Consider the following 27,228-nt stretch of genomic DNA (forward strand, 5'->3'; position numbering starts at 1 on the left):
CCTCACATTTGTCCGGATTAAACTCCATCTGCCATCTCTCCGCCCAAGTCTCCAGACAATCTAAATCCTGCTGTATCCTCAGACAGTCCTCATCGCTATCCGCAATTCCACCAACCTTTGTGTCGTCTGCAAACTTACTAATCAGACCAGTTACATTTTCCTCCAAATCATTTATATATACTACAAAGAGCAAAGGTCCCAGCACTGATCCCTGTGGAACACCACTGGTCACAGCCCTCCAATTAGAAAAGCATCCCTCCATTGCTACTCTCTGCCTTCTATGGCCTAGCCAGTTCTGTATCCACCTTGCCAGCTCACCCCTGATCCCATGTGACTTCACCTTTTGTACTAGTCTACCATGAGGGACCTTGTCAAAGGCCTTACTGAAGTCCATATAGACAACATCTACTGCCCTACCTGCATCAATCATCTTAGTGACCTCCTTGAAAAACTCTATCAAGTTAGTGAGACACGACCTCCCCTTCACAAAACCGTGCTGCCTCTCACTAATACGTCCATTTGCTTCCAAATGGGAGTAGATCCTGTCTCGAAGAATTCTCTCCAGTAATTTCCCTACCACTGAAGTAAGGCTCACCGGCCTGTAGTTCCCGGGATTATCCTTGCTACCCTTCTTAAACAGAGGAACAACATTGGCTATTCTCCAGTCCTCCGGGACATCCCCTGAAGACAGCGAGGATCCAAAGATTTCTGTCAAGGCCTCAGCAATTTCCTCTCCAGCCTCCTTCAGTATTCTGGGGTAGATCCCATCAGGCCCTGGGGACTTATCTACCTTAATATTTTTTAAGACACCCAACACCTCGTCTTTTTGGATCACAATGTGACCCAGGCTATCTACACCCCCTTCTCCAGACTCAACATCTACCAATTCCTTCTCTTTGGTGAATACTGATGCAAAGTATTCATTTAATACCTCGCCCATTTCCTCTGGCTCCACACATAGATTCCCTTGCCTATCCTTCAGTGGGCCAACCCTTTCCCTGGCTACCCTCTTGCTTTTTATGTACGTGTAAAAAAAGCCTTGGGATTTTCCTTAACCCTATTTGCCAATGACTTTCCGTGACCCCTTCTAGCCCTCCTGACTCCTTGCTTAAGTTCCTTCCTGCTTTCCTTATATGCCACACAGGCTGTTAATCAGAAGTACTCAATTCCTGGGTAGAATCTGACTTCTTAGTTGCATGTCCAGACCTCTGCTTTCTGGCAAGGTAATGCTGGCCTTGCTTGTATCCATCATCATAGAAGTTACAGTGCAGAAGGAGGCCATTCGGCCCATCGAGTCTGCACCAGCTCTTGGAAAGAGCACCCTACCAAAGCCCACAGCTCCACCCTATCCCCATAACCCATTAACCCCACCCAACACTGAGCGCAATTTTGGACACTAAGGGCAATTTAGCATGGCCAATCCACCTAACCTGCACATCTTTGGACTGTGGGAGGAAACCGGAGAACCTGGAGGAAACCCACGTACACACGGGGAGAATGTGCAGACTCCGCACAGACAATGACCCAAGCTGGGAATCGAACCTAGGACCCTGGAGCTGTGAAGCAATTGTGCTAACTACTATGCTACCGTGCTGCCCTAATGATTAAAGACAGCACTGCTGAAATGAATGGTACAAAATTATTAGAAATACTTTTGTCTGATGTGAATGCAGTTTCTGCAGCATTTTTGGGTCTCAAAGAAATGGGGGAAGATAGGCAGGCACAATTATCCATCAGAGGGGAAGGTTCTATTTTCCAAGTAAATACATTGCTTGTCCTGTTACAAAAAGGGAGTGGGGGGCTAATAAGCTATATGCAAATACCTCCAAACTCCATTTCAATCAATCTTATGTCTCACATAATTCAGAAAATTTATCATACATAAGGATAAACTGTAATATGATTGAAAGTATCTGTTGTTTCACTGTTCAATCCAGCCAAGAAAGAAATCCAATGAACTATGCACCAATGTGTTAGTTTCACATCACCCTGATGAGGTTAATGCGATTAAGTACTGCCTTACTATTGACATAACAGACTACCTATGGTACCTACCTCTCTTTTCAAATGCACACTTGTATATAGGCCTCTTGATAGTTGGTGAGGCTATCTGGACTTTTGTTTTACCTAGCCTGTATCTTTAGGGTCTGTGGTGCGTCGCTGACCCAAAAAACTGTCAGTTAAATCTCTACTGATGTGGTATAGTTAGGCTGCTGAATAGTCATGCCTCGAAGAAAATTAATCGACTAGTTTCTGTTGTCTGTCACAGCTTATCCAGAATAATCCAGGACAGATAACACGGGTCCCTCCTTCTCAGAGTACCAAAGAACAACATCATTGATAAATCCCACTAACATAGCAAACTATCCCAAAGCGAATCATCCAACAAAATTTGACTCCAAGGAGATATTAGCGCAGATGAGCGTGGACAAAGATATGTTTTAAAACCTAAAAGGCAGAAGGAGTCAGAGAGGTAATTCCAGAGCTTAGCGTCCAGGCATCTGAAGGCACACCTGACAATGGTGGAAGAATTAAAATTTAGGTACGAATTGTATCAGCACAGTGATTTCAGAAGGTTAAAGAGCTGAAGGAGCTTACAGAGATGGGCAAGGAAAAGGCTATGGTGGGATTTGAAAACAAGGATGTGAATTTTAAAATTAAGGATTTGCTTGACTGGGAGCAAATGTGAGTCAGCTCAGTGTGATGATGCAAGTTAGGATACAGGCAGAGTTTTGGATGAGCTGAATTGTATATAGGGTGGGAGGGAGGCTGCCAGGACAGCAGTCGGTCTATGTCACTCTCAGTGCAGTGAATTGATGGTTACCTGTACATCCTCAGCTTTTCCCATTGGGGAGAGGTCAGGTGCATCATGGCCAGTAGAACCCTGCAAGGAATGATTGATTTATTAGGTATTTGGAGTCTTTTATTTAAATCTAATATTTTGCTAGTTTTATGCTAGTGTGCTTGGCTTGGCAGGTTTGTCAAGAGCTTGAACATCTTAGGAAATACAAATTACTCAATTTTCAAATCCAACTGAAAAAGCATAGATGATTGCACATGTTAGTTAGAATGCTTGATCATGGATACATTAACAAAGTCTAACCTATACCTTCCTGTAAATTCAGATTCAGGAGCACTAAATACCAAAATCAATCGCTTAGTTTATAAGTAAACGAGTGCATCTCCTGCGGCATTACTTGCAGAGTGCCAGTCAATACACTTTTATGTAAAGTACAAGCAGCACCATGAAGAGTTGGAAGAGACATTGTTTTGTGCTTATACAACAGAAAATATATCAAATTCATTTAATGATTAGTGACGAAGGATGACACGTTGTGTGCTTATTGTACAAGAGTGTAATGCATCTCCTGGCTCAAACTCTAACGCATAAAACTGGATCAGTGGCCCTGATCACATTTAGTAATAATAATCGCTTATTGTCACAAGTAGGCTTCAATGAAGTTACTGTGAAAAGCCCCTAGTCGCACCTGTTCGGAGAGGCCGGTACAGGAAGGTTTTATTTAAAGGTTTTATTATGTAATTAATTTTATCTCTTACCTATTTTTGAAACCCTAGATGCAAAGACAGATGGTAAGGAAGATGTTCTAAGTTACAGGTAGACAAAACAATAAGAGTCTGAATGCAAGTTGCATGCTGGGATTCTGGAGGGGCTGAAATAGTTTTTTTTTTAATAAAATAAATATTTTTATTCAAATTAACATATTTTCAACAAACCCCCCCTTATAGAAAAAAGAAAAACAAATAACACATAAATAAACATCTTACAACTACATCACAAATTCCCCCAATATACAAACCCCCCATTAAGCAATAATAAATACAGTAGAAAACACCAAGTACACCCCCCCGCCCCTCCCTCTGGGTTGCTGCTGCTGCTGACCACCTCCTAAGACCCCGCTAGAAAGTCTAGGAACGGTTGCCACCGCCTGAAGAACCCTTGCACAGACCCTCTCAAGGCAAATTTTACCCTCTCCAATTTAATGAACCCTGCCATGTCGCTGATCCAGGCTTCCACGCTCGGGGGCCTCGCATCCTTCCACTGTAGCAGAATCCTCCGCCAGGCTACCAGGGACGCAAAGGCCAGAATACCGGCCTCTTTCGCCTCCTGCACTCCCGGCTCGTCCGATACCCCAAATAGTGCTAACCCCCAGCTCGGCTTAACCTGGGTGTTCACCACCTTAGACATCGTCCTCGCAATACTCCTCCAGAACCCATCCAGCACCGGGCACGCCCAGAACATATGGGTATGATTTTCTGGGCTCAGCCTCGCCCCTGTCACAAGCGCTTGGTGAAGAACCTTAAATTGTATCAGGCTAAGCCTGGCACAAGAGGAGGAAGAATTAACCCTACCCAGGGCGTCCGCCCACGTACCCTCGTCTATCTCCTCCCCAAGCTCCTCCTCCCATTTACCCTTTAGCTCCTCCACCGAGGTCTCCTCCTCCTCCTGCATCTCCTGGTAGATCGCTGAGACCCTGCCCTCTCCAACCCACACCCCCGAGAGCACTCTATCCTGAGTGCTGGAAGCAACGGGAACTCCCTCACCTGCCGTCTTACAAACGCCCTTACCTGCATGTACCTGAAGGCATTTCCGGGGGTGAAGCCCAAATTTTTCCTGCAGCGCCCCAAGGCTCGCAAACGTCCCATCTAAAAACAGGTCCCCCATCCTTCAAATTCCTGTGCCAGCTCAGGAACCCTCCATCCATTCTCCCCGGGATGAACCGATGGTTCGGGGACCAAACCAAAGCCTCTACCTCACCCCTGTGGCGCCACCACTGCCCCCAAATTTTCAAAGTCACCGCCACCACCGGACTCGTGGTGTACCTAGTCGGCAGGAGCGGCAGCGGTGCTGTCACCAGCGCTCCCAGACTCGTGCCCACACAGGACGCCATCTCCAGCCTCTTCCACACCGCCCCCGCCCCCTCCATTACCCACTTGCGTATCATCGCCACATTGGCAGCCCAGTAATACCGACAGATTAGGTAACGCTAACCCTCCTCTGTCCCTACTCCGCTCAAGAAACACCCTTCTCACCCTCGGTCTTTTTCACCCACACTAATCCCATGATGCTCCTACTGATCCGCTTAAAAAAGGCCTTGGGGATCAGGATGGGGAGGCATTGGAATATAAAAAGGAACCTCGGGAGCACCGTCATCTTCACCGACTGTACCCTACCCACCAAGGAGAGTGGCAGCATATCCCACCTTTTAAACTCCTCCTCCATCTGCTCCACCAGCCTCGTCAAGTTGAGCTTGTGCAGGGCCTCCCAGCTCCTGGCCACCTGGATCCCCAGATACCAAAAACTCCTTTCCGCCCTCTTCAGTGGAAGCTCGTCTATCCCCCTTCCTTGGTCCCCTGGGTGTACCACAAAGAGCTCACTCTTCCCCACGTTGAGCTTACACTCGGAAAAGTCCCCAAACTCAGAGGATCCGCATCACCTCCGGCGGCAGCCCCCCACCCCCCACATACAGTAACAGGTCATTGGCATACAACGAAACTCGGTGTTCCTCTCTCTCTCTCTTCCCCCCTCCCCCCCCCCCCCCCCCCCCGGGACCAGCCCCCTCCAGTTCCTGGACTCCCTTAGAGCCATAGCCAAAGGCTCAATTGCCAATGCAAATAGCAAGGGGGCTAGGGGGCACCCCTGCTTCGTTCCCCGGTACAGCCGAAAGTATTCCGATCTCCTCCGATTCGTGGCCACACTTGCCACCGGGGCTTTGTAAAGTAGCCTGGGGCTGAAATAGGTAATAATGCTTCTGGGATACAGATGCAGGAGTAAAAAGGTAGCAGCATTGTGGTGGTGGTGGTAGTAGTGATGGGTGGGGGGGGTTGACTGTTCTGGAAAAAACAAATGATATGGCTGTCATGTTTGGAAGTACAGCAAATAGAACAGTGTACATTAGGAGTGAAATTTTCAAGAAGATTTCCCCAGCAGAACTGAGAAGATCTGTATGGGTTGGAGGCTGAGCTGTGAGGATGCAGAAATCCTTCAGTGTGATTTGGACAAGTTGAGCGAGTGGGCAAATAAAGGGTAGATGCAGTCTAATTTAATTTGGATAAATGCAAGATTACCACTTTGGTAGCAAAAACAGGAAGGCAAATTATCTGAAAAGCCATAAATTAGGAGGGTAATGTGCAACAAAATCTGGGTGTCCTCGTACACCAGTCACTGAAGGTAAGCATGTAGGTGCAGCAGGTAATAAAGGCAGCAAATGGTATGTTGGCATTCATAGCCAGAGGATTAGAGTGTAGGAGCAGGGATGTCTTGCTGTAATTATACAGGGCCTTGATAAGGCCACACCTGGAATAGTGTGTACAGCTTTGGTCTCCTTATCTGAGGAAGGATGTTATTGCTCTAGAAGGAGTGCAGTGAAGATTTACCAGATTGATTCCTGGGATGGCAGGACTGATGTGTGAGGAGAGATTGAGTCGGTCTTAAAATGTCTACCCGTCATCCTCAGACTGTGACCCCTGGGTTCTGGACACCCCCACCATTGGGAACATCCTCTTTGCATCTATCCTGTCCAGTCCGGTTAGAATTTTATAGGTTTCTAGGAGATCCCCACCCACCATTCTTCTGAACACCAGTGAATGCAATCCTAACCGCCTCAATCACCAATCAAAAATAGCATACAGTATATAAAATTTTATGGAAAAACTTCAGTGACCAATGATGTTGGGTTTATGGCTCCTCGTTCTTGGAAAACAAATCTGAATTTGTAACTTTTAATTACTACACCAAATAAAGCTACTCCATCAATGAGTCAAAGCTTACAGTTAGATACTAAATATCCTAAAAATACAAAACCTCTAGAAGCCATGACTATCCAAATCAATACAAATCAATACAAATATTGCAAGGAGAGTTTGGTTTGATCCTTCTGAAATAGAACAGCTGAAGAGACAATTTAATATCTTCTCTAATAATCAGGAAAGATACTTATGTTTCCCCTTCAAACCAAGACTTCTCAAAAGAAAATCAGAAGCATACGGTGACTTTCAAGCAAAATATTTTAGTTTTCTCATCAAATCTAGAGGACCCAGCCCAAATCAATACAAATGTTGCAAGGAGTTTGGCCCATCTGAAATAGAACAGTCAGATTAGAGGTCAATTTACCTTCTCTAAAGAAAGAACATCGGAACCTCAAATTGAAATTCAACACAAGCTTTTTAAAAAAACCTTCTTTCCAGTGCACATGGGGACAAGTTGCATCTCCGGGCCATTGAGTGCGACACCAAGGTACATTTTCTCCGGGCAGAAGAATACGAAGGAAGGATGCCCAGTTGCAGGTACTTGGTGAATTAAAGCAGGACAGTTTCTTCTGTCAGTTACTGTATTCCTGTCACATATAGGCAAAAAATTAACCCACGCTGTGCAATTTGTACTGTTTCTAAAAAATAAATCATAAGAACATAAGAACTAGGAGCAGGAGTAGGCCATCTGGCCCCTCGAGCCTGCTCCACCATTCAATGAGATCATGGCTGATCTTTTGTGGACTCAGCTCCACTTTCCGGCCCGAACACCATAACCCTTTATCCCTTTATTCTTCAAAAAATTATCTATCTTTATCTTAAAAACATTTAATGAAGGAGCCTCTACTGCTTCACTGGGCAAGGAATTCCATAGATTCACAACCCTTTGGGTGAAGAAGTTCCTCCTAAACTCAGTCCTAAATCTACTTCCCCTTATTTTGAGGCTATGCCCCCTAGTTCTGCTTTCACCCGCCAGTGGAAACAACCTGCCCGCATCTATCCTATCTATTCCCTTCATAATCTTATATGTTTCTATAAGATCCCCCCTCATCCTTCTAAATTCCAACAAGTACAGTCCCAGTCTACTCAACCTCTCCTCGTAATCCAACCCCTTCAGCTCTGGGATTAACCTAGTGAATCTCCTCTGCACACCCTCCAGTGCCAGTACGTCCTTTCTCAAGTAAGGAGACCAAAACTGAACACAATACTCCAGGTGTGGCCTCACTAACACCTTATACAATTGCAGCAGAACCTCCCTAGTATTAAACTCCATCCCTCTAGCAATGAAGGACAAAATTCCATTTGCCTTCTTAATCACCTGTTGCACCTGAAAACCAACTTTCTGTGACTCATGCACCAGCACACCCAGGTCTCTCTGCACAGCAGCATGTTTTAATATTTTATAATTTAAATAATAATCCCTTTTGCTGTTATTCCTACCAAAATGGATAACCTCACATTTGTCAACATTGTATTCCACCTGCCAGACCCTAGCCCATTCACTTAGCCTATCCAAATCCCTCTGCAGACTTCCAGTATCCTCTGCACTTTTTGCTTTACCACTTATCTTAGTGTTGTCTGCAAACTTGGACACATTGCCCTTGGTCCCCAACTCCAAATCATCTATGCAAATTGTGAACAGTTGTGGGCCCAACACTGATCCCTGAGGGACACCACTAGCTACTGATTGCCAACCAGAGAAACACCCATTAATCCCCACTCTTTGCTTTCTATTAATTAACCAATCCTCTATCCATGCTACTACTTTCCCCTTAATGCCATGCATCTTTATCTTATGCAACAACCTTTTGTGTGGCACCTTGTCAAAGGCTTTCTGGAAATCCAGATATACCACATCCATTGGCTCCCCGTTATCTACCGCACTGTTAATGTCCTCAAAAAATTCCACTAAATTAGTTAGGCACGACCTGCCCTTTATGAACCCATGCTGCGTCTGTCCAATGGGACAATTTCCATCCAGATGCCTCGCTATTTCTTCCTTGATGATAGATTCCAGCATCTTCCCTACTACCGAAGTTAAGCTCACTGGCCTATAATTACCCGCTTTCTGCCTACCTCCTTTTTTAAACAGTGGTGTCACGTTTGCTAATTTCCAATCCGCCGGGACCACCCCAGAGTCTAGTGAATTTTGGTAAATTATCACTAGTGCATTTGCAATTTCCCTAGCCATTTCTTTTAGCACTCTGGGATGCATTCCATCAGGGCCAGGAGACTTGTCTACCTTTAGCCCCATTAGCTTGCCCATCACTACCTCCTTGGTGATATCAATCCTCTCAAGGTCCTCACCTGTCATAGCCTCATTTCCATCAGTCACTGGCATGTTATTTGTGTCTTCCACTGTGAAGACCGACCCAAAAAACCTGTTCAGTTCCTCAGCCATTTCCTCATCTCCCATTATTAAATCTCCCTTCTCATCCTCTAAAGGACCAATATTTACCTTAGCCACTCTTTTTTGTTTTATGTATTTGTAGAAACTTTTACGATCTGTTTTTATATTCTGAGCAGGTTTACTCTCATAATCTATCTTACTCTTCGTTATAGCTTTTTTAGTAGCTTTCTGTTGCCCCCTAAAGATTTCCCAGTCCTCTAGTCTCCCACTGATCTTTGCTACTTTGTATGTTTTTTCCTTCAATTTGATACTCTCCCTTATTTCCTTAGATATCCACGGTCGATTTTCCCTCTTTTTACCGTCCTTCCTTTTTGTTGGTATAAACCTTTGCTGGGCACTGAAAAATCACTTGGAAGGTTCTCCACTGTTCCTCAACTGTTTCACCATAAAGTCTTTGCTCCCAGACTACCTTAGCTAGTTCTTCTCTCAACCCATTGTAATCTCCTTTGTTTAAGCACAAAACACTAGTGCTTGATTTTACCTCCTCACCCTCCATCTGTATTTTAAATTCCACCATATTGTGATCGCTCCTTCCGAGAGGATCCCTAACTATGAGATCCTGAATCAATCCTGTCTCATTACACAGGACCAGATCTAGGACCGCTTGTTCCCTTGTAGGTTCCATTACATACTGTTCTGAGAAACTATCGCGGATACATTCTATAAACTCCTCCTCAAGGCTGCCTTGACCGACCTGGTTAAACCAATCAACATGTAGATTAAAATCCCCCATGATAACTGCTGTACCATTTCTACATGCATCTGTTATTTCTTTGTTTAGTGCCTGCCCCACCATAATGTTACTATTTGGTGGCCTATAGATTACTCCTATCAGTGACTTTTTCGCCTTACTATTCCTGATTGCCACTAAATGGATTCAACCTTATGCTCCATAGCACCGATGTCATCCCTTACTGTTGCCCGGATGTCATCCTTAAATAACAGAGCTACACCACCTCCCTTACCATCCACTCTGTCCTTCCGAAAAGTTTGATACCCCCCCCCCTCTCCCCCAACCACCCGACCCAACAGCTAAGGCTCCCATTGCCCAACAGCTGAATCCCTACTCTCTCCCCAGCAGCTGAGACAACCTGTCACCACCTCCACTTGTTCAAGAACTCTTGTTCCCACTGCACCCCTAACTTTTCATTTTAAGCTCTCTCAAAATCTGAGACATTAAAATAGGTATGCAGCAGTTTTGTTTTTTTATTCCTTCAAGGGATGTTGTCATTGCTGGCTAGGCCAGTAATTATTACCCATCCCAAATTTCCTTCAAGACGGTAATGAGCTGTCTTCTTGAACTGCTGCAGTCCATGTGGTATAGGGAGACCTACAGAGCCTGTTCCAGAATTCTGACCCAGTGACAGTGAAGGAATGCCGATATATTTCCAAGTCAGGATGATGAGCTGCTTGTAGGGGAACTTCCAGATAGTGGTGTCCCCAGATGTCCAGTGCCCTTGTTCTTCTACATAGCGATAGTTATAGATTTGGAAGGTGCTGTCTAAGAAGCGTTGATGTGTTCCTGCAGTGCATCTCGTATATGGTACACACGACTGCCATTGTGCATTGGTGACAGAGGAATGATTGTGGATGGGGTGCCAATCAAGTGGGTTACTCTGTCCAGGACAGTGTAAAGCTTCGAGTGTTTCTAGAGCTGTGCTCATCCAGCTAAGGGGCAAGTATTCCATCACACTCCTGACATGTGTCTTGGAAATTGTGGACAGGCTTTGGGGAATCAGGATGCAAGTTACTCACTTCAGAGTTGCTAGCCTATGAGCTGCTCTTGTAGCCACAGTATTTATAACGGCTAGTCCATTTAAGTTTCTGATCAATGGCAACCCCAGGATGTTGATAGTGGGGGAATTCAGCAATGATAATGCCATCGAATGTCATAGGGGAGACAGTCATTGCCTTGCACTTGTGTGGTGTGAATGTTAATTGCCACTTGTTTGGGGAGCTGTGGAACAGTATTAAAGGTAAATCTCAAGTTCATATCAACACAGTATGCTTTGTACAGATTAAAAACACAATTCAAATTTACACTTTGGGTGCAGTGATCCAGGTTCAAATTGCACACAAAACTTACACTAGTTTTGAAAGCTTTTCATCCCCTCTAATTGCATATCAAACATAAAATCTGCCATGAACCAGCACAACCAAGCAGTGCTTTAGATGCTAATTGTGTTTTAAAATCCTTGATATCCAGGCGAGTTACTCTGAAAGAAAAGTAGTGCACCTTAGCAAAAACATCAGGTCAAGATGTGATACAACATGCAATTTACAGTGTATAAATAATTTGATTAGAAAAAAATTTGAGACATTTTCACAGCTGAGATTAAAAATATCTATTTATACTGAAGACACGCATGGAAAAAAGTAGTTTTGATGGGGTAAAAATCTAACTTTACTCGCAACCCCGAAATAACATTAAATGTTACAAATATTCTAGTTTTACATGCACAAGATTACAAGATCTTTCAAATGACATCAGCAATCAGTTGGAGCCCAAAACTGCTTTGTACTTTCAATAATAAAGTTTCACTAACACCATCAAAAAAATAAACACCAACCCTTTTTACAACAGAGGATAGGGTGCAGGAGTCGGTCAGAACAATGGCACTTCACCTCTGGGACCAAGGTATAAACACAGTCCAACTGAGCTTTGGGCATTTGTTCAAATATGAATAATTGTCATTTTTAATGTAATTATGATAACAGCAAACGGTGACAGCCCTAGCTACAAATTACTCATCCATACGAAACTGTTGACCCATCTCCATTAAAAAAATTCCCATCAATTTGTGTGCAGTAGCTCATCACTGCCACAGAATGCCAGTAAGCCATCATGATATGAAGCAAGAAAACCTGCTCTTTGCAGTGGTAAATTGCACCTCTAGCTCCCAAAAGCTTTGTTGTCTTTCAACCCAAGAAAAACATGATTTCAGCAGTCAAACACACTGTAACCCAGCTTTTAACCCTTACTTCACCAAATACTTATAACACAATACATCTGAAATGGGCTTATATTCATCACATTTACTAAGGAGCAGCAGGAGGACTTTTTGCAACTGAAAGTCAAGCTAGACATTTTTATTTTACGACAGCAAATTTTTCAAATCAGTTCCAAACTGCCAAGTCTGTTTCTACCTCACATTGTTTTTGTTGAATATATCAAAAGCTTTGAACTAAAGTAAAGTAGAGGGCAATTTATTTTAAACTGTAGTAAAACAAGAAACATTTATAAGTTTCTCTTTGAACCTTTTGTGCGTCTAGATAGGATGGACTTGGGGAAGATGATTCCATTAGTAGGAATAACTAGAACCCGAGGACATAGCCTCAAACTGAAGAGACAATCTTTTAAAACTGAGGCGAGTAGGAATTTCTTCAGCCGGAGGGTGGTGAATCTGTGGAACTATTTGCCGCAGTAGGCTGTGGAGGCCAAAGCACGGAGTGTCTTTAAGACAGAGATAGATAGATCTTGATTAATAGGGGAATCATGGTTTATGGGGAAAAGGCAGGAGAATGGAGGATGAGAAATATATCAGCCATGAATGAATGGCAGAGCAGACTCAATGGGTCGAATGGCTTAATTCTGCTCCTATGTCTTATGGCCGTACCTACCCCCACCCCCCAATAATTTTCAACCTACTGTTTTATGCTCAAAGAATGCCAAAAGAGCAACACACAACTAACTCGCTCTGGTTTCCTTTAATTTGTACTCGAGTCCTATTGGACGCAGAAAGCCTGTACTTCCCGCAATTAAATTCCCATTCACACATGAGCATAAAGAAACAAGAGGAGACCAAAGGAATTTAAGCAATGCAGATCCATTCATGACTTCAAGGCATGCCTAAGCACTTTATAGCAAATTTATTTTCCCCTGAAGGTTGCAACTGTTGTAATCTTAGGAAACAGCAGCCAATTTGTAAACAAAGTGATAATCTTTTAATGATGCTGGTTGAAGGAGTGCACTGGAGCGTCAACCTAGATTTTGTGTTGAAGTGTACGGAGTGGAACATCACCCCCAAACCTTCGAATTCAAGGGACAAGAGAGAATGAGGACAAGCTGCTCTAAAGAATAGTGTAAAAAAAAAGATGTTAAGAACCACAATGGCACCACATCATTTTGGTGGAAAATATACTGGAATGTGTAGCCAAAGCAGCTTTGGTGAGGGGTTTTGATGATGCATATTTTGGGCAGGTTCATTATGTTAACTGACTCATCCAAAACTGTTGTATATGGAGGAAAACCGATCAGTTAATTAACATACTTGTAAGGAAAGTGTATTTACTTGAAACCTATGTTCAACAATGAACGCAAACATGTAGGATTCATTGCTTAGAAAAAGAAAACAGCTTTTCAAAAAAAGTGAACTATTTTACAAATTTAAAACTGCTGAGTTAAATTCAGAGATCACACACAGACATGCACGCTGAGCTATCTAACCCATATAATCTCCATCACAGCAATTACCTACTTCCACCTTCAAGCTGCAATTGCACCTGCCTCCAGCCCTTGTATCAGCCCATGTGCAACTGAAACCCTCATTGATTCTTTCATTCATACTCAACTACTCTAATTCTGCCAAGCCAGTTTCAAATTACTTACCATTACCTTCAACTCTTTCAAAACCTATTGCCGTAACCGATTAGCACCAAGCACTGTTCACCCATCTCACTTCTTATTAGTTTAAAATTCTCATCCTCATATTTAAACCATACCATGTTCCTTTCTACCTGTAACCTCCTTCATGTGTATAACACCCCGCTCTCCCAACTCTGATCTTCTGATACCCAAATCTCTGCAATTTCCTTCCTCTCCTCAGTCTTCCTTTAATCCTACCATTTTGACCAAGCTTTTTTCACCCTTCTTATATCCTACAGCTCAAGAATTCATTTCTCACTTTATAGTGCGATATAAATTCAGGTTGCTGTTATTAAGTTAAGGTTCATAGGGAAAAGCTATTTCCTAGGTTGAGTCAGCGACAAGGGTTCACCAGCTCGAAATAATCACAAGGAGAATGTGAAAGGGGTAGGAAAAATGTCTTCAGAGTTGATAGATGGGACCTGGAATAGCTGAGACAGAACCATTGCACATTTTAAGGGAGAAGTAGTTAAACACCAACGGTGAAGCAAAAATATGAAGTGCAGGGTGACGTTATTAGTTTGGATTGATCCAACAAAGAGCTGGCACAGACAGAATAGATCAAATTACCTCCTTCAATGCTGTAAAATCTTTACAGTTTATTGTAAAGCACAAAAGAACAATTTTCTTCATGAGTGAAGAGCTGTTCAAATAAATACTAGTTTGCTCTCTCAAAATGAACCCATTGACATTGGAGGATTTGTGCCCTGATCTTAATTAAATGGCGAGTTTCAGAAACACATTCAATCCATCAAGATTACATTCGTCCATATTCAGAATAATTCCTACTTACTCCCCCATCTTACCAAAATCATGACTGAAATATTTATCAACTGCCTAGTTAGCTTCAGTATACCCTACATATTTCTAACAAAGCCTGCATCCAATTTCAAATAAAGCAGCAAATAAGTATTCACCACCAAGTGCTTTAAACCCTCACTGTATCCCAACACCCAGCACACAGACTTAAAAATTCTCATCCCCATCTTCAAATTCCTTCATGGCTTTGCTCCAACCCAACTCAGCAATCTGCTTAAGACTCTAAACCCTCCAGACACTAGTGAATTACAATTTCTATTGATGGCACAGATTTCAACCACCATGTCTTTATGCCAGAATTCAAAGATTCACTGACTCATACCCACTGAAGTAGGCCATTTGGTTCATTGTTTGTGTGCCAGCTGTTTGAAAGAGCTACCTAATTATTCCCACTCCTTTGCTCTTTCCCAATAACTCTGCATTTTATTCCTTTTTAAAAGTTTATAAACAACATCCTTTTGAAAGTTACTATTGCTGTCCAGAGCATAACACATTGTATAAAATATTTTCACTGGTTCTTTTGCCAATTATTTCAAATGTGCCCTTCAGTTACTGAATTTCTGGGCAGTGAAAACAATTCCTCCTTATTTACTCTCAATTTTGAACACCTCTATTGAATCTTCCCCTAACCTTCTTGGCTTTAAGAACAATTGCAGCTTTTCCGAATAAATGACGTCATTCATTCCAGGTTGCATTCTAGTAAACCTTCTCTGTGCTCCCTCTCTCTGCTCTCAACATACTTCCTACGCGAGTGTCCAGGAATGGTCCCAGTGCACCAGCTGAAGCCAACCTATGATTTACAACAGTTTAGAATACCTTTCCATGCTCAATTTATTAAGTCCATTGTCTCAAATGTTCTCTTTTAAAGCAGTCTTTCAACTTGTGTAGCAACCTTCAATGATTAGTTTATCAAACCCCAAGGTCTCTTAAAATTATACTATTCGATTTATATTAGCCTCCTTATTTTTCCTTTCAAAATGTATAACTTCACCATTCTGCATTGAATTTAGTCTATTTGTCCTCCTGAAGTTTGCTACCAACTACCCTCCTCCCGACGACATTTCCATGTTTTGTATCATGTGTGTCCTGAAATCCAACCTTAAAACCCTTACTTTAACTTCAAAAAGCTGCTCAATAGTTCCTTTATTTATTGGATTTAGAACTGCCTGCTCTAACTTTTCTCACACTTGCAGCTATCGAGGTATTTCTCCTGTAAAGCATATTGGGGATTTTTGAAAGGTCCTGTATACATGTATTTGTTCTTTCTACTAAAAGAATAATGAAGATGTAGTCCCATTCATGACATGTTCCACAGGCACCTCTAACCAGTTCTTTGTAGCACATTTTCATTTTCAATGCTATCTCTGTATGATACCTTGCGTAACAGTGCTGGTGAAAGATATCTAATTTGAGTGACGTCTCTGCTTTCTTTTCCATGTCTCACTGGTATAGATTGCAGTTGGGCAATTTTGGACACTAAGGGCAATTTATCATGGCCAATCCACCTAACCTGCACATCTTTGGACTGTGGGAGGAAACCAGAGCACCCAGAGGAAACACACACACACACGGGGAGGATGTGCAGACTCCGCACAGACAGTGACCCAAGCCGGAATCGAACCTGGGACCCTGGAGCTGTGAAGCAATTGTGCTATCCACAATGCTACCGTGCTGCCCCCACAATGCTACCATGCTGCGGTATTGGATCAAGGCTGCCTGTTTAAGAAGGGGGTGAAGTTCTGGGCACTGTACCGGCCCGCCTCTGGGTGACTTTCCAAAAGTGTGAATATTACTTTGGCATGCCAGAGATGGCAATGGAGCTTATGAGGGACAATGGAGAAGGAGGACATTGAACTTGAGGAGTTTGTACAAATATTACTTTGTTCTCAGGAAACTTCTCCCCTTGAAATGTCCAATTTGTGTCAATGGTGGGGTGTTTGGAGGGTAGGCCGTTCGCAGGGGAACATCAAGGGCAAGTGCACCTTTTCTGCTTTTTGGGGGATAGGCAGGCTAATTAACAGAAGTGCAGTGTGGGTTGTCAGCAGGAGATAGACGAAGGGGAGGAGGGTGGGGCTGTTGTTTTGTTGAGGGGGGGGGGGTTGCTGATAAGGGTGTGGTTGATGTGGCGTAGTTGGAAAAGAATGGAGGACAGTGGATGTCTGAGAGTGGGCTGGGGGGGTCGAGTGACATGGGAAGGAGGCTGGCCCAAAAATGGATATGGTTCAACAGGGGAGGGGGCGGGGAGCCCCCGACTAGGCTGGTCACATGTACTGAGGGGGCTGAATGGGCCGATCAAACGGTCACGTGTGTTCGCGCACCTGAGGAGTCTGAAGGCGGACGTGGCCTTTTTGCAGGAGACGCATTTAAAGATAGGGGACCAGACATGGTTGAGGAAAGGACGGGTGGGGTAAGTGTCCCACTCGGGACTTGATATGAACACGAGGGGGGTTGGCAGTGCTGGTGAATAAGTGGGTGGTGTTCAAGGTGGGGAGCACTGTGGCATTCGGGGGGGGCTGGAAGCTGGAGGGGATGCCGGTGGTCTTGGTAAACGTTTACACCCAAATTGGGATGATGCAGACTTTATGAGACGGGTGCTGGGGAAGATTCCCAACTTGGACAAATGGTATTTAAAATACAAAATTGTACCCGCATCTACTACTCCCTCGGCAGCTCGTCCCAAACACTCACCACCCTCTGAAAAACTTGCCTCTCTGGACCCTTTTGTATTTGTTCCCCCTCACCTTAAACCCATGCCCTCTAGTTTTAGCCTCCCCTGCGAAAAGATGTTGACTATCTACCTTAGCTATGCCATTAATTATTTTATAGACCTCGATAAGTTCACCCCTAAGCCTCCTACACTGCAGGAAAAAAAGGCCCAGTCTATCCAGTCTCTTCTTAAACTCAAACCATCAAGTCCCAGTAGCATCCTAGTAAATCTTTTCAGCACTCTTTCCAGTTTAATAATATCCTTTCTATAATAGGGTGACCAGAACTGCATACAGTAATCCAAATGTGGCCTTACTAATGTCTTGTACAACTTCAACAAGACCAACTCCTGTATTCAATGTTCTGACCAATGAAATTAAGCATGCAAATGCCTTCTTCACCACCCTGTCCACCTGTGACTCCACTTTCAAGGAGCTATGAACCTGTGCTCCTAGATCTCTTTGTTCTATAAATCTCCCCCATCACCCTGCCATTAGATTTCCAGAAGGCCTTTGATAAGGTGCTGCATAGGAGACTGTTAAATAAGTTAAGAGCCCATGGGGTGTTAAGGGTAAGACCTTGGCATGGATAGAGGATTGACTGACTGGCAAAAGGCAGAGAGTGGGGATAAAGGGGTCTTTTTCAGGATGGCAGCCGGTGACTAGTGGTGTTCCTCAGGGGTCACAACTTTTCACAATATACATTAATGATTTGGAAGAAGGAACTGAAGGCACTATTGCTAAGTCTGCAGATGATACAAAGATATGTAGAGGAACAAGTAGTATTGAGGAAGCAGGGGGGCTGCAGAGGAATTGGACAGGCTAGGAGAGTGGGCAAAGAAGTGGCAGATGGAATACAAAGTGGAAAAATGTGAGGTTACGCACTTTGTAAGGAGGAATGGAGGCATAGACTATTTTCTAAATGGGGAAGTGCTTAGGAAATCAGACACACAAAGAGACTTGGTAGTCCTTGTTCAAGATTCTCTTAAAGTGAATGTGCTGGTTCAATCGGCAGTTAGGAAAGCAAATGCAATGTTAGCATTCATGTCAAGAGGGCTAGAATACAAGAGCAGGGATGTACTTCTGAGACTGTAGGCTCTGGTCAGACCCCATTTGGAGCATTGTGAGTGGTTTTGGACCCCGTATTTAACGAAGGATATGCTGGTTGAGGTACCCTCAATAATGACACTTAGAGATTAAACTGTAAAAGAGGCTTTATTAGACTAATAACTATGCTAAGCTATGGACGAGAGCTGACTGCTATACAGACCATGAGGCAGGCCTTTATGTATGGCTCCCAGATGGGCGGAGCCAGAGGCGGAGTCCCCAGGGTTCCAAGCCTGGTCTTAAAGGGGACATCACCTTACATGATGATAAGGCAGTAACCGTTCATCACATTCACCCCCTGTTTAAAAAGGAGTTCGGCGGGAGTGAAGTGCCATCATAGGTCCATCCGTCTCGGTGGCCAGATCGTCCTCCTCGACCTCCTCAATTTGGGCGGTGGTGCGGCGGGCACGGACGTCCCGGTTGAGGGCACATCCGGGAGCACAGCGGTCGGAGCTTCGGTCCGGGTCGGGGCAGAGGAACTAGGCAGGTCGGGGGTAGCGGAGCCGGCGCGGTGGGTAAAGGGGGGGCGCACGGTAGGAGCTCACCAACGGGTGGTAGGGCCGGAAGGGGATGCGTTGTAGGGGACGACGGGTCCTGCAGGGGAGCGGAGCGGGAAGGGGCGTCTGTGGTGGAGGATCCAGCGGGCGCCAGATCCCGGAGGGAAACCGTATCTTGCCTGCCGTCGGAGTACTCCACGTAGGCGTAACTGGGGTTGGCGTGGAACAGTCGGACCTTTTCAACTAGGGGGTCCGTTTTATGGCTCCTCGCGTGCCTCCGGAGAAGAACAGGTCCCGGAGCCATCAGCCAAGGTGGAAGCGAGACCCCGGAGGTAGACTTCCTGGGGAAGAGAAACAATCGGTCGTGAGGGGTCTCATTCGTGGCCGTGCAGAGGAGTGACCTAATGGAGTGTAGGGCATCGGGTAGGACCTCCTGCCAGCGGGTGGTTGGGAGATTTTTCGACCGCAGGGCCAGAAGGACAGCCTTCCACACGGTCGCGTTCTCCCTCTCCACCTGCCCATTTCCCCGTGGGTTATAACTGGTCGTTCTGTTCAAGGCGATGCCTTTGCTGAGCAGATACTGACGCAGTTCATCGCTCATGAACGATGTACCCCGGTCGCTGTGGATATAAGCAGGGAAACCGAACAGGGTGAAGATGCTGTGCAGTGCCTTAATCACCGTGGCTGAGGTCATGTCGGTGCAGGGAATGGCGAATGGGAAACGGGAGAACTCATCGGTCACGGTGAGGAAATAGGCATAACGGTTGGTGGACGGGAGGGGCCCCTTGAAGTCCACGCTCAGTCGCTCAAAGGGGCCCGAGGCCTTCACGAGCCGAACCTTGTCTGGCCGATAGAAGTGCGGTTTGCACTCCGCACAGACCTGGCAGGCCCTGACCATGGCCTTGACCTCCTTGGTTGAGTAAGATAGGTTGCGGGACTTGATGAAATGGACGAGCCGGGTAACCCCCGGGTGGCAGAGGTCATTGTGGATGGCTTGCAGGTGGTCCTCCTGCGCGTTGGCGCATGTGCCGCGGGACAGGGCATCTGGGGGCTCGTTGAGCTCCCCTGGACAATACTTGATATCGTACGAGTAGGTGGAGAGTTCGATCCTCCACCTCAAAATTTTATCGTTTTTTTATTTTGCCCCGTTGAGTGTTATCGAACATATAGGCGACCGACCGTTGGTCGGTGACGAGGGTAAACCTCCTACCGGCGAGGTAGTGTCTCCAGCACCGCACAGCCTCCACAATGGCTTGTGCCTCCTTTTCAACTGCAGAGTGTCGAATCTCGGAGGCGGTGAGGGTTCGGGAGAAGAGCGCTACTGGTCTGCCTCCTTGATGGAGGGTAGCAGCCAGGGCGACGTCTGATGTATCGCTCTCTACCTGGAAAGGGATGGTTTCGTCCACCGCGTGAATGGCGGCCTTGATGATGTCGGCCTTGATGCGGTTGAAGGCCAATTGAGCCTCAGCCGAGAGGGGAAAAGTGGTGGTCTTTAGGCGTGGGCGGGCTTTGTCCGCATACTTGGGGACCCACTGGGCGTAATAGGAGAAAAGCCCCAAGCACCGTTTGAGGGCCTTGAGGCTGCAGGGGAGAGGGAGTTCCTTAAGGGGGCGCATGCGGTCGGGGTCGGGACCTAGGAACCCCGTCTTCCACGACATAGCCGAGGATGGCCAGCCGGGTGGTGTGGAAAACGCATTTGCCCTCGTTATAGGTCAGGTTAAGGGCTCGGGCGGTCTGGAGGAACTTTTTGAGGTTAGCGTCATGGTCCTGCTGATCATGGCCGCAGATGGTGACATTGTCCAAGTACGGGTATGTAGCCCGCAAACCGTACTGGTCCACCATTTGGTCCATCGCCCTTTGAAAGACGGAGACCCCATTTGTGACACCAAAGAGGACCCTGAGGAAGTGGAAGAGCTGGCTGGCTGCTTCGAAGGCAGTATAGGGGCGGTCTTTTGGTCGGATGGGGAGCTGGTGGTAGGCAGATTGGAGGTCGACCGTGGAAAAGACTCGGTATTGGGCGATCCGATTTACCATTTCCGCGATGTGAGGAAGGGGGTACGCATCAAGCTGCGTGAATCGGTTTATGGTCTGGCTATAATCCACGACCATCCGTTTCTTCTCCCCGGACCGGACTACCACCACTTGCGCTCTCCAAGGGCTGTTGCTAGCCTCGATGACCCCCTCTCCCAGTAAACGCTGAACCTCTGACTTGATAAAAGCCATATCTTGGGCACTGTAGCGCCGGCTCCTGGTGGCGACGGGCTTACAGTCGGGAGTGAGGTTAGCGAATAGCAAGGGGGGTGCGACTTTCAGTGTCGCAAGGCAGCACGCCGTGAGGGGGGGCAAGGGTCCGCCGAACTTCAGTGTCAGGCTTCGGTGGCTGCACTGGAAATCCAGTCCGAGCAGCTGGGGGGGCACAGAGGTGAGGGAGGATATAAAATTTGAAACGGGTGTATTGGGCACCCTGGATCGTGAGATCCGCAATACAGTACCCCGTGATTTGTACCGAGTGGGACCCAGATGCGAGGGCTATGGTTTGGGATGCGGGATGGGTGCGTAGGGAGCAGCGCCTTACCGTTGCAGGGTGGATAAAGCTCTCCGTGCTCCCGGAGTCAAAGAGGCGTGCAGTGTCGTGCCCGTTGACCTGGACCTGCATCATGGAGTTTTGCAGGTGTTTTGGCCGAGTTTGATCGAGGGTGATCGCACCCAGTCGCGGGTAGTCGGTGTCGTCAGCCGAGTCGGACTCGTAAAATGGCCGCTGCCGTCGGTCGCACGTGTCGGGTCGGGAAGATGGCCGCCGACCAGGTGGCCGCTCCCATGATTCACACGAGGCTGATGACGCGTCAGAAGAGGGCGTGTCGGGTCGGTGCGCAGCAGCATAGCGAGGCCTGCGGGCCTGAGAGCCTGATTTTCGGGCCGGCTGTTCTTCGTTTTTCTGGCCCCTGGGTCTGGCCAGGCAGATCCTCGCAAAGTGGCCTTTCTTCCCGCAGTCGCTGCAGATCGCGGAGCAGGCTGGGCAGCGTGGGCGTGGGTGCTGGCCCTGCCCGCAGAAGTAGCAAGGTGTGCCCCCATGGTGAGCGGGTCGCCATGTGGCGCAGGCCTGTAATACGGGTGAGTCTGAGGAAGTCCGGGGGGGGCTGGCAGAGTCCGCGGGGTACGTACCCAAGTTATGTCGGGCCACCTCCAGCGAGGAGGCGAGCGTTAGCATCTCCTGGAGGTCTTTTGCCCCATTTTCGAGCAGCCGCTGCCGGATGTAGGTCGAGCGGATTCCGGACACGAAAGCATCCCTGATGTGCAGGTTCATATGGACTTCCCCTGTCACATCCTGATGGTCACAGTCTCTGGCAAGCGCGGTGAGTTTCTCAACAAACTCATCGAGCGATTCCCCCAAGCGCTGCCGGCAGGTAGAGAGCAGATGCCGGGCATGCACCTCATTGACGGGTTTGACAAACCGCTTGCTCATAAGTCATCGCCTTTTCGAGCGTGGCAGAGATTCTGTGACTCACCCGGGCGTGGAGTAGACGCAGCTTGCGTGGCCCTAGGATGGGAATCTCTGCGGAGTCCAGGTAGGCCTCGAAGCACCGCAGCCAGTATTTAAAAATTTCCTTTGCTTCCGGCGTTCGTGCTTCCAGATTGAGCTTCTCTGGTTTTAGGCCTGCGTCCATCCGGAATCTAGTTTAGTCTAATAAATTGAGGTACCCTCAATAATGACGCTTAGAGATTAAACTGTAAAGAAGGCTTTATTAGACTAATAACTATGCTACAGCTATAGACGAGAGCTGACTGCTATACAGACCATGAGGCAGGCCTTTATGTATGGCTCCCAGATGGGCGGAGCCAGAGGCGGAGTCCCCAGGGTTCCAAGCCCGGTCTTAAAGGGGACATCACCTTACATGATGATAAGGCAGTAACCGTTCATCACACTGGTCTTGGAAAGGGTCCAGAGGAGGTTCACAAGAATGATCCCTGGAATGAAGAGCCTGTCGTATGGGGAAAGGTTGAGTACTCTGGGTCTATAATCATTGGAGTTTAGAAGGATGAGGGGGAATCTTATTGAAAATTGCAGGATACTGCGATGCCTGGATAAAGTGGACATGGAAAGGATGTTTCCACTTGTGGGAAAAACTAGAACCAGAGGACACAATCTCAAACTAAAGGGATGATCCTTTAAAACAGAGTTGAGGAGGAATTTCTTTAGCCAGAGGGTGGTGAATCTGTGGAACACTTTTCTGCAGCAGGCTGTGGAGGCCAAATCACGGAATGTCTTCAAGACAGAGATAGATAGGTTTTTGATTAATAAGGGGAGCAGGGTTTAAGGGGAAAGGGCAGAAGAATGGGGATGAAAAAAATATCAGCCATGATTGAATGGCGGAGCAGACTTGATGAGCCGAGTGGCCTAACTCTGCTCCTATGTCTTATGATCTTATTAACTGAGTAGGTCTGACCCGATTCGATCTACCAAAATGCATCACCTCACATTTATCTAAATTATCTCCATCTGACTACTGGCCCAATTGATCAAGATCCCGTTGCAATCCTAGATAACCTTCTTCACTATCCACTATGCCACCAATCTTGGGGCATCTGCAAACTTACTAACCATGCCTCTTAAATTCTCATCCAAATCATTAATATAAACAACAAACAACAGTGGACTCAGCACTGATCCCTGAGGCACACCGCTGGTCACAGGCCTCCAGTTTGAAAAACAATCCTCTGCAATAACAATAATAATAATCTTTATTGTCACAAGTAGACTTACATTAACACTGCAAAGAAGTTACTGTGAAAAGTGTAGCCACCCGAGTTGGCTACTTCCTGACTTAAAATGGAGAACCGCAAAGGCTGAAGGGAAATTCAGCCAACACAGGCAAAAACTAGCAGGTGCAAGTTTACTGTGTATTAGACTCTGCAGAAACCCAGACAGCATCGATACAAGCAGCCATCTGCATAGTAATGTAGCAGCCATCTACATAGTAATGAGCGATCCCCGGGAACAATCGAAACATTTTAAGGTAAACAAGGCCAAGCCAGACACCTCGGCGCCAGCAGGAGCCAACACAAAAGAGGTTAACGCACACTTAAAGACCGCCCAACGATCAGGGAACCGCTCCAGTATTGGAGAAATCGAACCAAGTGATTGAAACGAAGTCCAATCTCTTGAAACCAGGTACGGGGTCCGCCCCGAAGGGCGGGAAGCCCCTGGGGACTATAAACCAAAGCCCCCAAGTTCAAATCGTCCTTCTTGACAGGGTCACTCAGCAACACGAAGCAACCCGAGAGTGAACTGTCCAGTGGCCGCCAAGAACGTAAGTCTCAAGTCAACGCTCGCTACGAGATAGGCGCTCCTAGCTACCAGTCCATACCAGCTTTTGAATCCCGCAGACTCAGAACCCGAACGAAAGGCCATTTGTTCCCCTGACCTGGTGGGCCAGTCCGAAGCTAAGTATAGGCCTGTTAGTTATAGAAATAGCCTAGAAAGTAGAGTTTATGCATGAGTAGCGATTTACTGTGTATAATAAATATGCTTTGATTTGAATCTTACTAATTGGTGTGTTGTGTTATTGATCATTACTTGAACTTGAACCTCGTGGCGGTATCATAAAGATACCTGGCGACTCTAGAGCAAAGGTTATAAAACAGAGCCAATTGAACCAACCAAAGGTTAGCAACAAAAGCCCCTAGTTGCCACATTCCGACGCCTGTTCGGGTACACTGAGGGAGAATTCAGAATGTTCAATTCACCTAACAGCACGTCTTTCGGGAATTATGGGAGGAAACTGGAGCACCCGAAGGAAACCCACGCAGACACAAGGAGAACGTGCAGACTCCGCACAAACAGTGACCCAAGCCGGGAATCGAACCTGGGACACTGGCACTGTGAAGCAACAGTGCTACCGTGCAGCCCACCACCCTTTGTCTTATGTTGTCAAGCTAATTTTGCATCCACCCTGTTGGCTACCTCACCCTGGATCCCGTGAGATTTAACTTTATGCAATAGCCTACCATGCGGTACCTTGTCAAAGGCCTTGCTAAAATCCATGTGGACAACGTCGACTGCACTGCCCTCATCTACCTCGTGAGACATGATTTTCAACTCACAAAGTCATGCTGGTTATCCCTAATCAGTCCTTGCCTCTCTAAATGCCTTTAGATCCTGTCTCTCAGAATACCTTCCAATAACATACCCACCACAGACGTTAGGCTCACTGGTCTGTAGTTCCAAGGCTTTAACCTGCGGCCTTTCTTAAACAAAGCAACATTTGCTACCCTCCAATCTTCAGGCACCTCACCAGTGGCTGTCGACAATTCAAATATATCTGCGAGGTGACTCGCATGTTCCTCCCGCGCCTCTCACAGCATCCTGGGATACATTTAATCAGGTCCTGGGGACTTATCTACCTTGATGCGCTTTAAGATTTCCAGCACCTCCTTCTCGGTTATATGTACACTCCTCAAGACATCACTATTTATTTCCCCAAGTTCCCTGACATCCATGCCTTTCTGAACAGTAAATACCGATCAGAAATATTTATTTAGGATCTGACCCATCTCGTGTGAATCTGCACATAGATGACCTTGTAGATCCTCAAGAGGTCCTACTCTCTTCCTCGTTACTCTTTTGCCTCATTTCCTTTTTAAAGGTGGGACCTCTTATTTTTTTGTTTACAACTGTATTCCCTACTTCTAGTCTCGCCCATAAGGAAATTTCAGGAAATTATTTCAGGTCCATTATTTTGGCTGGATATAAACAAAACAACCAATAGTCACAATACATCATTACAACAAGTGGCAAATAAAACCTCTTCAAATAAATAACATGAGCAAGCAATATGAACTCTCAATCTTAAACAGCCCTTCCATTAAGCTATACAGTCTGAACCTTTTACTTAAGAGAGCCTGATAATGTATTCAAAAGACTTATTGAAGTGTGAGCTCTACATTTACAGTAACAGTCATATTTTAGCTGAGGTCAAGTTCAATTTCCACTTTCTATTGTCTGCTAATGGTACCAGCTGTTCATACATTGTGAAATTACCCATTCCAATCCTTTTTCCTTTCTAACAATCACATCACAAAAACAGTGGGGCTTGCTCTGACTAACTGTTACCACAATGAGTAAAAATACATTTTTATTTGGCTAATGAACTGATTTTGAAAGGGGACAGGATAATTCTCCTCTCTTTAATATTCACAAATACACATGAAACCCAAATGTTCTATTTTCTTTAATAACTGACAAATATCAGCAAATTCATTGCAAAATTGTTATTCTATATCCAGGTTCAGCATTGGCAAACCACAAGAATATTGTAAATGTTAGATTTTTCCTTTAGTAATGTAAACGTTGGAGCTCTATGAGCAGCATTACTTCAATAAAATAGCCTCTTTTTGCAAGTGGCAATGTCAAAGAATACTTTCTGATCAAAGGTAGCAGAGGCACATTAAAAATCCAAATGTAGTAAAAGACCCAAACTAAAGATAATACAAATTATGAATTCAAATTAAAACTCAGCCTTGGGTGCTCTGATATCATAAACAAGGACACATTTGTTAGTGTAATGTAGTAATATGAAATAAAAAGCTTTCATGTTGGCAGCATCTCACGTTCACTATTTTAACAAGTGCACTTCCCTGCCACAATGTGACGAGAACACTAGATAAGCTCTTGCAAAGTTCAAGATACCATGGCATCAGATCAAAGACATTATGCAAATTGAGGCTCATCCCAAAATAAAATACAATCTTAGGGTAACAGTATTGCAAAATATACTTTCTGTCCATTTATAACATAAACCAGACAACACCATAAAAACATCTACTACAAACTAAAACTCAGAATCCATCACAGGTTACCATTTCAAATGCACTGGAAAATTCTATATCGTATTAATCTCAGTAAAATTAAGCACTGCATAAAAGCGTTGGCATTTATTTGCCGTCATGCCTGGAGCTGGTGTCATAAAAGGACTTGCATTTATTAATGGTTAATTTCCATCTCAGAAATTTGTCAAGTAACCATCGGGTTTTTTCCTCCAATGCCATTGTAAAGCCATTAGATTCAAGCCCAGAATGTATTTGCCTTGATGGTACTCTTCTGGGCCAAAGGAAAGTGTTTTGCTTTCCTTCCATCCCAGTCTCTACCCTACTGCTCCTTGTTACTGGGCATCCTGCTGTATGCCCACAACCTCAAAGGATGCAGGGCTCCTGTTTGTGACTCTCCACTTCAATCAATGTGAATGCTCCATTCCTCCAACACTTCTGCTTCCTGCCTAT

General features: G+C 45.6%; 1 protein-coding gene across 13 annotated transcripts in view; it reads right to left on the bottom strand.

Annotated features, from left to right (window-relative positions):
• Positions 1-27,228, bottom strand: part of akt3a (v-akt murine thymoma viral oncogene homolog 3a) — a 594,281-nt gene that overhangs the window by 355,104 nt on the left and 211,949 nt on the right. Inside the window, exon 5 of one of the 13 annotated variants that reach the window (XM_072512740.1) lies at positions 2,825-2,884. The exons of 11 other annotated variants lie outside the window; for them this stretch is intronic. The gene's annotated coding sequence lies outside the window, so the exon portion shown is untranslated. Of the gene's footprint in view, positions 1-2,824; positions 2,885-11,264; positions 11,395-27,228 lie in introns of all 13 variants that reach the window. One more of the 13 variants, XM_072512747.1, reaches the window with a different exon arrangement.

This window comes from Scyliorhinus torazame, chromosome 1 (assembly GCF_047496885.1).
Source record: "Scyliorhinus torazame isolate Kashiwa2021f chromosome 1, sScyTor2.1, whole genome shotgun sequence".
NCBI lineage: Eukaryota > Metazoa > Chordata > Chondrichthyes > Carcharhiniformes > Scyliorhinidae > Scyliorhinus > Scyliorhinus torazame.